A 12,786-nucleotide genomic window follows, 5' to 3' on the forward strand; every position below is an offset into this window, starting at 1 on the left:
TGCTCATATAAACAAACGTGCTGCCACAAATATGAAAACATAGCATACACAATAATTGACAAGGTGGAATACTGATAATAAACAACTGTGCTAGCTTTTTAAAAATTTACTATGATATATTTAATCAGTATTTTGACTATAAAGTAACTTGAAATGCCACCAGGTGGCAGTTTCATTTAATTTCATTTCCTGGTCTTTTGATCACATCCAGAAACCATGCAGAGTCACCACCCTCCAGCACCTCGTCCCGGGAAAGTACCGCATGATGTTGGCACAGTCACCAAGTCACACAAGGATGCAGCTATCAGAACTAATATCACTGGTTAGAAATCCCATGACTGTGCTAACATACAATAGTCTACCTAGTTTCAAAAGGCAGATGTCTTCCAGTCTCCTAGAGTCTTCTGCTCAGGTGTCACTCATTGTAGCAAGAAGGACAGGTCCTCAGCCACTTCCATTCCCAAGGGCGCTTCTGAATCTGCTTGAGCTCTTTCGATTTGGGAACTTCTCAATTTGAAATCTGTTACCTCTCAAGCCTAGGCCCTGCTTCCAAACTAATTAGCATCGTCTCCTTTATCACAGATTTTTAAATACTACCCATAACAAGAAACAGATGAGGTGGCAGGCTTGGTTTTTTGGTGTCTCCTTGCTGAGGTTCCTGTGTCTAGTTGCTGCTCACCAGCCAGGAAGACCAGTCCAGACTCCTAACCATCAGCCATAACAGGTTGTCAGCTTCCTAGGTACCACCATCTTCAGTAGTTTCTATGGTGATTTTTCAGAGGCTATCACAAGATATCACAGAGCCTTAATGTGTATATTTCCCTGTCTTCTTTCCTTTTTATCATCATCATCATCATTGTCACCATCACCTTTGTTGTCGTCGTCATCATCATCTGTCTCTGTCTCAGACTGAGCAGGGGGATGATGTTGGAGTCTGATGAGCAACTAATACTAAGTGTTGAGGAAGTAGTACTCAAATCTCCTTCCTCCCAGAAATTGTCTTCCAAAAAATATAAGAAAGCAAATTAAAGCATTACTACCTAATACGTATTGAACCACTAATGCATGTCTAGGGCATCCACTAAAGAAATTCCATACGATCTCATCCTTTCACACAGCTAAACAGACAGAACCCATTATAGCCATGGATTCCATGCCTCTCTCAAGGAAACACAAGGGAGAGAACTTGATGGCAACATCGTCCTACAGAAGCCATCTAAGGGTCACTTCTGGATTGGGATGCTGTGTCTGTTAGCTCATTGCTTTGATCCAAAGAACAAGTAAGTCTTCTCAGTTTTCTATGCAGCAGGTAAGTCTATAACTCAGGAACCAGATATCTAAATAAGGCAATTTTCTGCCCACTGACAAAGGGAAGGCCAGTCATGGGTTCCTTGAGGTCTACATTCAAGGCAACGGCTTCTGGGTCACAAAACTGGCTGGAGGCTTAGTTGGTTTGGCCATGTCTTTTTGAGACAGGGTCTTGCCAGGTAGCTTAGGTTGGCCTTGAACTCACAACTCTCCTGTGTCTGCCTTCGGAGGCATGTATAGCTTTGTACCTACTCTAACTTGTTCACAAAATATTCACAAGACATCTCAAAGAGACAAAGACATTGATGACAGCAGCACATTTTTACCCTCAAATAAAATGCTCTAAGGAAACAAAATGGCTGTTCCTCTCTGCTGTGGAGAATAGCATTGTCTCTCCATACTCTGCTGTGGCGGGGGGTGGGGTGGGGTGGGGGGAGGGAGTGTAAGGAAGGTGAGCACTGGGCAGTGTGAGGAATCATGCAGAGCCAGGCATATGCCCACAGTTGAAGGCAGGGCTGGTAGGCAGCTTCCTTGGCTTTCACATCCATTGACCCACACTTGATAGGGTCTTATTAAATGCCCAAGTGGGTGTCACAGGAGCCTGCGTAGGCTGTCTAGGTCAGTTAATTTAGCTGTAGTACAGAAATTTTTCCTCCTTAAACACCAGCAGCTCTGTGGGCCTCTCTACTCCCTGGAACTGCTCCCTCAGAATTGCATAACAGTAATTATTATAATGTTTTTTTATTTGTCAATAACATAGAAAAGCGAAGCTGCAGAATAAGTTCAAGAGCCTATCTCCACAGCAGCCTCCAAGAACGGGTAGATTATGCCATAGAACAGGGAACTTAGAGACAGAGATTTTTCACAGTTCACGGTCACACAACTAAGGTGAAAGCAATCAGCTCAAGTATCTGTTCTACACCACACACTCAGTTACGTGAAAGCCCCACTCTCACTGGCAGGTTTTTACAATAAACAAACACCACCTCAGTGTATTTGGATGGAGATAACCCCCTTGGCTCCCAAGGACTGGAGCTGTGTATGCCTAACTGCTTTCTGTCCTTGTGGGTCCCTTGGAAATACTGAGTGGCTTTTCTCCACCAGGGTTTCCACAGCAGAGTAACAGGGGAGAAAAAGAATGGGACCCAAGGCCAATCAGCACCTCAACACAGTTCTGGGCAGTCCTGAGGGGAAACAGAGCCGGAGGGTGGCCCCAGATACTCTCTCCATAGGAAAACTATTGACCACAGACTAAGACAGGGTCAGTAGACTGTGGGGTTCAAGATCAAGCAGAGCAAATGACATTGACATGTTTCACTGGTGCAGATACAGTGTGTAGTGACATGGGAAGGAAGAGGGAGAACAGTGGACGAGTACGGGGCAAAGTGAGTTGTTTAAAAAATACTTTCTCATTTGAAAATTTAACAATCTATGATATGGCAGTTTCTACAGAGTTCTTAAATTGGAGGAGGAAATTGTCATGACTCCATTACTATATGCTGGTCACGTGGTCCTAGGGTTTGTTGGGTGCCGTCCCATTTCATAATCTCTACAATCCCACAGGACGCCCTTATCACCTCTGTTTTCTGGTCAGAGAATGGAAGTGAAGAAAGGCCAAACACCAGAGACCACAGGGCCTACAAGGCGTGGCGCTGGGATTCGTGGGCAGCTGTCTGCCCTCACCATTCACACTCCAAGCAAGCATCCTCTCCCTGGAGTTTGTGTGATAAGGGTGCCCAAGTGTCACGGACCTCTGAGACGGTATGGCCTGGTAGTGGCGTTGTGTGAGGCGCCTCATCAAATCTTAAAAATCCCTCAGTATTCCCTGCCTTCTCCTCTGAGAGACTAAGAGAGAAGCATCATGTCACACACTACAGAGCAATAATAGAAACTGAGTAAATACCCCCATGTCATCAGAGGAAGCAGAAGACCATGATGCATTCATTGTGCCAACTTAGACAACTGTTTTTTTTAGGCCTCTTCTAGGTAGAGGAGTGGCCATTGCCCTCAGCAACATCAAACTTAACCTACCTTTGAATACTACAGAAATAAAGAGCATTTGCCTGGAAATTGAAGTGCTTAATTGAATGGAGACTGCTTTGCCTAGAATTGGTGGTGACTATCACAACAGCCCCCAGGGAAAACCCATGACTTGTAACATTATTTCTTTCAAGAGTCCAGCACTGCATAAATGAGGGTAAAACCATAAAAATCACCCAACAAATAATTTGTGACCAGAGAATCCATTCAGGCCCAAGAATTAAGCCATATGTTCCATCCATCCACTTATCCATCCATTTTACTTATCCACTTTCCATCTATTCATCCATCCATGCATCCATCCATCCATCCATCTATCCATCCATCTATCCATCCATCCATCCATCTATCCATCCATCCATCTATCCATCCATCCATCCATCTATCCATCCATCCATTTATCCATCCATCCATCTATCCATCCATCCATCTGTCTATCCAATCATTCATCTACTCAACCCTCCTTCATGTTACCCTTCCATCAACCCATGTACTCAACAAACATTACAGAATAAATCCTGATGTCAGATATTGGGGTCACCTCAAGACTTTTGTCAGAGTTCAGGGGGAGACAGACCACTGTCAAGCAGACTGCTATAATTCAAAGGACAGGGTAAAAGCAAAGAGATGAGAAGACTCCCAAAGTGCTTCATGGAACAGGAAGGACTTTCTGGAGGAGGTGAGTGTCTTTGTCACATTGCCAGATAAACAAGAGGAAGGCTTTGGAGACAAAGGGAACAGAATGCACAAAGGTAGGTTCAGGAGAGGCAGCAAGCAGAAGGCACAGGAGGCAGGGTGAGGCTGCAGAAATAAGCAGGCCTACAGTAGGACCAGTATTGCAGACATAATTAAAGGAACAGCGATACCCTGGACTTGCCTCTGTACATGATGGCAAGAATATCAGCATTTGGGAAAAATGAAGCATTTTCGTGGATTTAAAGATAGCTGACACCAGACCAAGACTGCCAAATGGTAGTCTGTGGACTGTTATCAGTTATTTATGACAGAAACACAGAAAGCCTGTAAGAGTGTCTACAACCATCTGATAGAGTGCTTTTAATTTTAGCTGATGTTTCACACGTGTTTAGTTTATTTTTCTAGTAGTTATACTTTATTCTATCTTACAAATGAGTGCATCTGCTATGGATCACACATGACTAATAGATGGTCTAAGAAACACTGCTCAGTTTCACAGGGGCTAAAATCTGGGCTTGTCTACCTCCTAGAAGTTGTGAGGATTGGAAGAGCTGTTGGCGCATACCTTGGCCTTTAAAGCATGGGTGGGAAATAATGGAGCTTCTATGCTGAACTTGATGAAATTGGTGAGAAAGGGGAGAATAGTCTGTAAACCAGGCATGGGTTCCAGAGCAATCCAGTCAAGAGCCAGAGGGAGAGATGGGGAGAGATCTTTCTTGGGGGAGATGGAAGAACCCCTGAGGTGTTCAGGGCCTCTGTGGCAAGTGAGATGTAGGTGTGAATCAATCTTGGAGGTTACCCCAGTTTCTGGCTTGCATGGCTAACTCCACATGTATCCATGTCCTACAGTTGGGTTCTGGCTGGAGGGCAGCTTTGTGGGGCACAGGGTGGGGGAGCATGGCACTTAGATGGAGAGACTAATTTGTGAGGTATTCCGGGGGGAATGTGCTCTTGCAGATGTCCTTAATGAGCACATAAACATCCGTCACTTGAAAAGCCACTGTACCCATCTGGGAAGAACAGTAATTATCTAGTTACTACCTTGTTTCATAATTCCTGCCTGGCATCCTTCCTGAGCCATCACCGTAGAGTCAGAGACACAGAATCATGAGCTGACAAGGGCACAGAATGTGAACAAAGGCCTTGGAACAACAGGGCCTGGGATTGGGCACACCTTTTTTAATAGTTATTGTATTAATTATATTATATATTATATTATTAGTTTTATCTTATTATTGTATTATGACCATATCAGTAATCATTAATATATTATTAATTGTCTGCAATAATATATTATATTAATAGTTATTACCTGTTGTCTTCAGAAAGACTGCACTTTCCATGTCTTAGTGTTCAGGCAAGCCTGAAGAGTAAGAATGTGGCCCACATCAAGTCTTCACAACAGGGCCTCGCACTCACTCAGGACTAAGCGGGGGCTAGTACCCGCAGCTATCCCCTAGCACTGTTTCGAAAAAGCCACTTCCAGATGCTTCCCACAGAGTGTTTAAAACATTCTTCCTACAACTCCAAAACACCCCCATATCAGAAACAGACCCTGTTCCAGGGAAAGGTCTGCAGGTCCTTCACTTAAAGCAGGCACAAGTTGCTAACCCAGACTTCCCAGAGACTGGGCAAGGTCACAGCTGGGCAACTGTAATGCATCAGTAGGGCCACATCTCTGTCTTCACAAGGACCTATGTTCCCTAGTCAGGTACCCTACTCTTCATCAGCTCTCCTAGCCCCTTACTGGTTCTGCTCAGGAAGATAAAGCCTTGAGTCTCAGTTCCTTTCTCTCCTGAGGACACAAGTTTCCCTGATGCTGGGTATGACAACTGGCCAGGCAAAAGTACTTGGTTAGACACCAGCACTTTCCTGTCTGCAATTTGCCACCAGATGCCTTCTCTCCCTCTGTCTCTGGCATCTTCTCACTCAGTCCATTGGGACTCTTCTGCTCTGCTCCCTGCTGTAGGGCACCACAGAGATAGAGAACAGGAGTTTTCTGCAGGCCAAGGCTAGTTAGCTGGCTCAGCTCACCTCTGTGGAAAAGCAGCTGAATAGAATGTAACTGGGAGGGGGGTATGGTGGAGCCCTCCTTTGGTACTTAAGAGGATCCTTCTGAGTCTAGATGACATTGATGACTGAATGCCAGAGGTCAGGAGTGAGTGTTGCCCTTACATGGACCCCCATCTGTCACTGACTGTGGGACTTGGGAGGCTGATGGCCTGGATTTAGAGTCACCAGGACAGCTCTGTGAAGTGTTGTGACCAGCCTGGAAAAGGAAGCAGGAAATAGCCATCAACACAAATACACCCAGGCTAATCATCGCAGCATCACACTGTGGGAGGAGAAATGAAGGTGCCAGGACAGTACGACAGAGGTAGAAGGATCCTTAGAATCTATAGGGGCAAAAAGGCCGGGAGCAAGCAGCCTGTCAGTGCGAGAAGGGTCACAGTATATGAATAGAATATAGAAGACCCTGCAGAGGTTGTCTCTGTTTTCCTAGACACATCTTTTATGACTCATTCCTAAATGAAAATGAAAAAAAAAAAAGGAATATCACAGGAATGAGTATGCATAGTTATGGTTTTGGGATAGCAATACATTATATATACACATGTCTACATGCATAAATATTTGCTTTGTATGAGCATCAGGAGTGTTATTGGAGGTTATTCATGAAGCACTAAAGGGTTAGTTCACAGCTGTGTATTTGGAGGAGGCTCAGCATCTGCCTTTCTATGATGCAGTGTAGCAAACACAGAAAGGTGGCAGGCTACATCAGGCACCAAGTAAATGGGCCCTAACATCTTAGGGTCAATCTTTTTCACTCCCTCCCCAAGACTAGTACTTTGGTGATCCCCAAATACCTAACCAGCCTTGGTTACCCCCTCGGAAAGCCTATTCAGTTCAGCTTTTCCAAAAATTACCTTAAGTGTTTCATTTAATTGTCTTATTTTATTCATCTCTCTGAGAGCACAAATGACATCCCAGAGTATGCTCACTGCATACCTTAAGATTTGCTGAGCATCCTTTGAACACCAATGCAACACTCACAAAATGAGTTGACCACATGGGCTCACTCAGCCCAGATCCCCCAGATCCTCACCGGGCAGTGTCTGCAGCAGCTTCCGGGCCTTGCAGTTTGGGCCCTGGTCTTTCCCACCCTTGCTGGAATTCTTCACTTCTACATAGAAATAGCTTCTCATCCCTGACCATCTAGCCAAACCTCCTTCCCCCCTCCCCCCGTCTCTGTCTGTCTGTCTATCTCTGTCTGTCTGTCTGTCTCTCTCTCTCTCTCTCTCTCTCTCTCTCTCTCTCTCTCTCTCTCTCCTCTCGCTCTCCTCCTCTCTCTCCTCTCTCTCTCTCTCCTCTCTCTCTCCCCTCTTCTCTTCTCTCTCTCAGATCTGTGTGTGTCTCTGTCTCTCTGTCTCTCTCTCTCTCTTCCTTCCCTCCCTCCTTCCCTCCTTTCCCCGTCTCTCTCTTTATTTTAAACGCTATCATGTGTTGAGCTCCTACTTGAGCCCAACGATGCAAAGGGGCTTGACGTCTTTAGACATTGCAACACTCTTGCCACAAAAGCTTTATTTGGCTGAATGGAAGTCAAGTGCCATTTTCTAGGTTCCAGTGCCACACCTGAAATCAGATTTGTCCCCAGTTCTGACCCAGGTTCATGTGGACCCCAGCACCTCATCTGCAGTCCAGCTTTGGCCAGCAGTCACAAAAGAATTGTTCTCATAAGTTCAGGACTTGAGGTGTGCCCCACATCACTCCAAGAGCCCAGAAACACTTTCACCACAATCATGGCAGGACGCGCGGGATTGTCGCCTTGGAGCACGTGACTCCTCACTGCGTCCCAGAACATTCAAAGCTTGTTACCTTCCCTCCTTCAGGCTTCTACAGAAGTGCCCAGGATTCCAGGCACTTCTATGCACACTCCACTCTGACACTAGGTACTCGGTGTGCCTGCCAAGCCCAGCTAGGGACGCTGCAGTGGCCTTGCCTTTCTTAGCGCAGAGGCTTGCATTCACTCTCTTCCTATCCTCTCTCCCTTGACAGGGCCTAGGTATGAGAGGAAGAGGGGGTAGGCTGTCAATAGCTCTTCCTAGGAGAGGCTGTCTAGCTATTTGCCAACCTCAAGGAAACAGTAGAGCTCTATTATTCTTCATTTGAAAAACATGTGGGTTTTGTTTTGGTTCAGTTTTACAGCATTTGGGTAAACTTGGGTAGAACTTTGGAACTCTAAGCCAGGAAAATTTTATGTGGGTGGTCACGAATAAGAACTTAGCCTGACTAAGCCAAAGGCATTGGGGTCATGTTCATGCCTACATTTGCTCTCTGTATCAAAGAAGGAAGCCATTCTGAGTACTTTAGGCAGAATGTCAAGGAGCTGTGATTTTTTTTTTCAGTCCCTATTGGAGGACCCCCCAGTCCCAGATGCCTGATTTCCTCTCTGGCTCCATATCATCATAAACTACCCCACTCCTGAGTCTCTGCACACCCTGGGTATCCTGGAGATGGAGACTCACACGTGCCTCTCTGCTGATTCAGAGTGAGTTCTGGTCCTGCAGTTCACCACGACCATCTGCCTGAGCTTTGCCAGGCTAGGAGGTAGATGAAAAGGATGGAGTAGTGGTAGAACCCCATGACAGCTGTCAATACAGAGTCACCCCAAAACAAAGGATGTCATGAGGTTTTTCCAGCACCAGAGGATTTTCTGAGCAAATTCTCACAATGGCAGTCTTGTAGCCCAAGCAGAAAATGGCTATGGCTTCCCAGCTCTAAGACAACAAAGGGATCCAATTACCTCAAGTGACAGGATGCAAGGTCAACCTTGGTGGGCACCCTTGGCCTTCTCTGTCTGACTCAGCAACTAGGAAGTCATAAGCTAAAGACCTGGGGTTCCTCCCAGAGAGACGCCAGGTCTTTCCCAACCCTGCTTGTAAAGATGGCCAGGATACTTTCAGAATTGTCTTTCAAGAGAAAATGTTTCCAAGAAAATAGGGACCTAAAGGCCACCATATCCTCTGGGCAGGTGTAACAGAGTGGGACATCATCTTCTCTGATGGCACAGGGGTGCATATGACCTCTGGCGGTCACCTTCAGGGTTGGCTCTGTGGGAGGTACCTGGCTCAACAGACAAGAACTCCCAGAATGCTAGTCACAGATTCCACATGTGACCTCAAGGAAGACAGTGGATATTCCTCTGGACTGTGGCAGAGATGGGGACACAGGGCTTCTGGGATAGGGACGGAATTGGTCCCAGACTCAGCCCCCATCCTACCCCTGACCCCCATCGCACCTCCTCACCCCAAACCTCAGCTCCTACTTCCCAGCCCTGTCTCTGCTGCTTTTTAAAGAGAGACTGCCCAGGTTCCCCAGTCCATGTTCTGATGCCATGATTTTTACCACGAAGCTGTGCATAGCTTAGCCCCCAGAGGTGGTCAGCTCTAAGCACAGGGGCCTTGAAAACTGGAACCTCCCAATGTGAAAGGCATGCAAAGCCTGGGTAGATGACAATGGGCAGTAAGTCCAGGAAGAAGGACTCTTCCGGCCACCTCTGGTGTCAAGTTCTCCATGAAAGGACAGAGAATTAAAGGGCGCAGATGTTACAGGAAGTGAGAGATGTCCAGAGAGGAAGTAGCCCAGCAAGTATACAGTTTAACTACCATAGTATTGTCCTCAGTGTACTGACTGCCACTTCAGAGACCCCTGATCTGCATCCTTGAGTGAGATTCAGAAGACAACATGGAGCACGAAGGGGACTTTGGTTTGTTCAGCAAGTGCTGCTATCCACACATTCAAAGCAAGGGTTCCAAAGGCATGGACTTTACACACAAGGACAAGGGCAGGACAGATCATGACCGTCCCCACAAGAGCCCAGAAAGTAAGTAAGGAGTGGGCTGCCACCCAGCCATATGAAGCTTGTTTTTATTTTCCTTCTAAAAATGGAGCTTTACATAGCTCATTTTCAGTACATCAGTACATTCAAGAGTGACCCTCTGGAAGTAGCATTAACCAGTTAACAACACGGAATCCAGCCCATTAGTAACTGCTTTTGCTCTTTTGGGGAAGCCTCGAGAAACTTCAGTTTTCTAGCTAGCTCATGCCATGTCACTAGGCATCCCTCTTGATGCAAACTGCAGAAAACACTACCAGGCATGAGCAGATTGTTCTCTGCCAAGTTATTAGAGAATGAAGTGTAACATCTAAATTTACCCCAAGTTCAGGGTCAAAAAAAAAAAAATCCTACATTTAGATTTTTTTTCCCACTCACGGAAGTTCTTGATTCACCACGAAACAGAAACACTATAAGCTGAGGTTCTGGCTTCTCCTGTTGAGCTGCCAGTGCTCATGCCCAGGGAAAAGTGGTTCCAGGCAAGGAAGGGCAACCCTACTGGTGCCATCAAGTACCCATTTCCCTCTGGTCCACACAGTCTCCCAGGAAGTGGTTTCAATGTGGCTGGTGGTGGTGGGCGGCGGGTTCCCCATGCTAAAGGAAACCACGTTGGCTCTAGCACTGTTTCTCTTTGCAGAAATCAAGCATTTTGATCGTCTCACTGACCTTGAAGCTGGGGGAGTCTGTCCTATGCAGATCCTGCTGCAAGTGCACAGCCAAGAAGTGTAACAGGATCCTGTGGGGCTCAGCCTAGAAAAGGCTACTACTGCCCTGGGCGGGGCTGGAGAGCCCTTCTCCACCAATCCCACTTCAGACTTCCGGCCACATGGCTCCCCTAGCTGTGTCCTTGAAGGCCAGCCCCTGACTCCTCTGCCACTGGGCCAGGCAGTCCTTTCTAGAACCTGCCATTTCTGTGGAGCATTTGCCTGTCCCTTGAATAGGCGTAGCCCTATGACTTGGCCTGCCTGCCAGGTCTGCAGATAGTTCTTGCTCTGAGGGGAGGCTTGGTCCTGTAGCTCACCTCAGGGCTGTCTTGGCTTGAGGGACAAGGGCCAGCAGGGGAAATGACCTGCTAGGAAAACACTTCCCTTGGAAGGGAGAGGGGCTTAGCCCTGATGATTAAAATCTGAGAGGAAGTCTCAGGTGTTGTATTTCCAGCTGTTAGAGAGAGGACCAGGAGCAATCAGGAAGGCCCCCTTACAACTTGTCTGGAACTTGGCTTCAGGGACAACCGGTGACTACTGTCATCATGTTCAAGATCACGGTATCTGAAGTAGTGACTAGACTTTTCTCACTTTCGATTCACACCAGCTTACATGACCACCAGACAGCCCAACGGTCCTCATCTTTGCTAAAAATAGCCTCCCAGGACATCCACCACTGAACAGTGCCTATGAATAGCAACAAACCTCCCGGGTTTTGGACAGCAGCCCTGCCATTTCAAAGGAGCTTGCCTAGGCTTCTCCAGGTCATCACGTACCCAGCTTCTGCGGCCATGTCAGCGTCACCAGCTCACTCCTTCCCCTCCCTTGTCAGGGCATAGCCAGACTCACAGAGTTGCTGGACAGCTGGGTAAGGAGACAAGAACTGTGGTCCCCTGAGTGAGTCAGTGTCCTTCTTGGCCAAGGTGTCCTTAAACTTGACTCACAACAAAAGTGCTTCTTTTCAGCCTTTGTGTGAGATGCAGATTGGGAGAGCACAGGAGGGGGGCTGGCATCTCCTGGGAGCTGGGAAAAGCCTCAATTTGAGGAGGAATGTCTGTCCATTCACACATCTCATCTCCTCTGCTTAGGACTCAAGAATTTCACTGTGTGTTTGTTACCGCCCAGTTAACCCATGCACTTGCTGTCATTAAGACATGGCTCACACTGAGCAGAAACCTTTTTATAAACTGATTCCCTTTCAACTTGGAATATCCTCAGATATTTTTCTAGATTTTTTTCTGTCATTTCGTTAAGGCAATCCAATTGGAGCCAGCTGCAATGACTTCATGACCCTCCAGAATCTTAGACCCAATTGGCCTACTCCGCCATCTTGGATCACAGTTCCTGGGCCCTCTTGGCCTGCTCTGTACCACAGGAATCAAGCTTCTGGGCTGTGGGACTGGAATGGCTGAATTCTGTGGCTGGGATGGGGCAGTGGGAAAACAGAAGCTTAGTTCCTCTCAAAATAGCTGCTGTGCGCACGCATATTTGCTTCAAAGTCAGTTCCAGTGACCTGACACAGCCTGGCTTCCAGATCCAGAAATCTGCAAGGCTTTAGGGAGGGCAACAATATGACAGTTACAAAAAAAAAGAAAAATCCTCCTTGTAGTTCCCCTTAATTTTTTGATAATCAACATGGAGAGCTCCCTCAATACCCCTTACCTCCACAGATTATATTTTACAAATTAAATGTATATTTTAGTGAGTTAGGTCAGAAGTTGGGGGACTTGCCGAGAAAGTAAGTCTCTGCTCCTGTCTATGCTTGCGATAAAGAATCTGTAGCAGGGACAGGAAACCTCTGCAAGTGACTCATGGCAGTCATTACAAGTTTCTGACAACCCACCTCACCCAATCCCTGTCATAGCCCCTCTATCCCTCTTCTCGTCAAAGCCAGTTCCTTCAGGCTCATGTCAATGTGGGCCTGTGGCTAGCTCTTATCCTAGAGAAAAGAACAGAAGTGAGCGTGCGACTGCTGTATCGTATCACTTGCTTTAAAGGAATTCTGCACTGGCTTTGCTTCCTTGGCTGCTCCTAAATCCACCTGGAACGTAGGTAGAGCAGGTCTCAGATGGAGTCATGCAGGCAAGAACATTGCCTTGTGAGGGGGCCAAGCAGGAAGATGTGTGTAACCTGTGTGTCCTT

General features: G+C 46.8%; 1 protein-coding gene across 1 annotated transcript in view; it reads right to left on the reverse strand.

Annotated features, from left to right (window-relative positions):
- Ckmt2 (creatine kinase, mitochondrial 2) overlaps window positions 1-10,754 on the reverse strand; it is a 31,548-nt gene extending 20,794 nt beyond the window's left edge. Inside the window, exon 1 of the mRNA XM_051172381.1 lies at window positions 10,607-10,754. The gene's annotated coding sequence lies outside the window, so the exon portion shown is untranslated. The remainder of the gene's footprint in view (window positions 1-10,606) is intronic.
- Window positions 10,755-12,786: the final 2,032 nt, after the last annotated feature.

This window comes from Acomys russatus, chromosome 30 (genome assembly GCF_903995435.1).
Source record: "Acomys russatus chromosome 30, mAcoRus1.1, whole genome shotgun sequence".
NCBI lineage: Eukaryota > Metazoa > Chordata > Mammalia > Rodentia > Muridae > Acomys > Acomys russatus.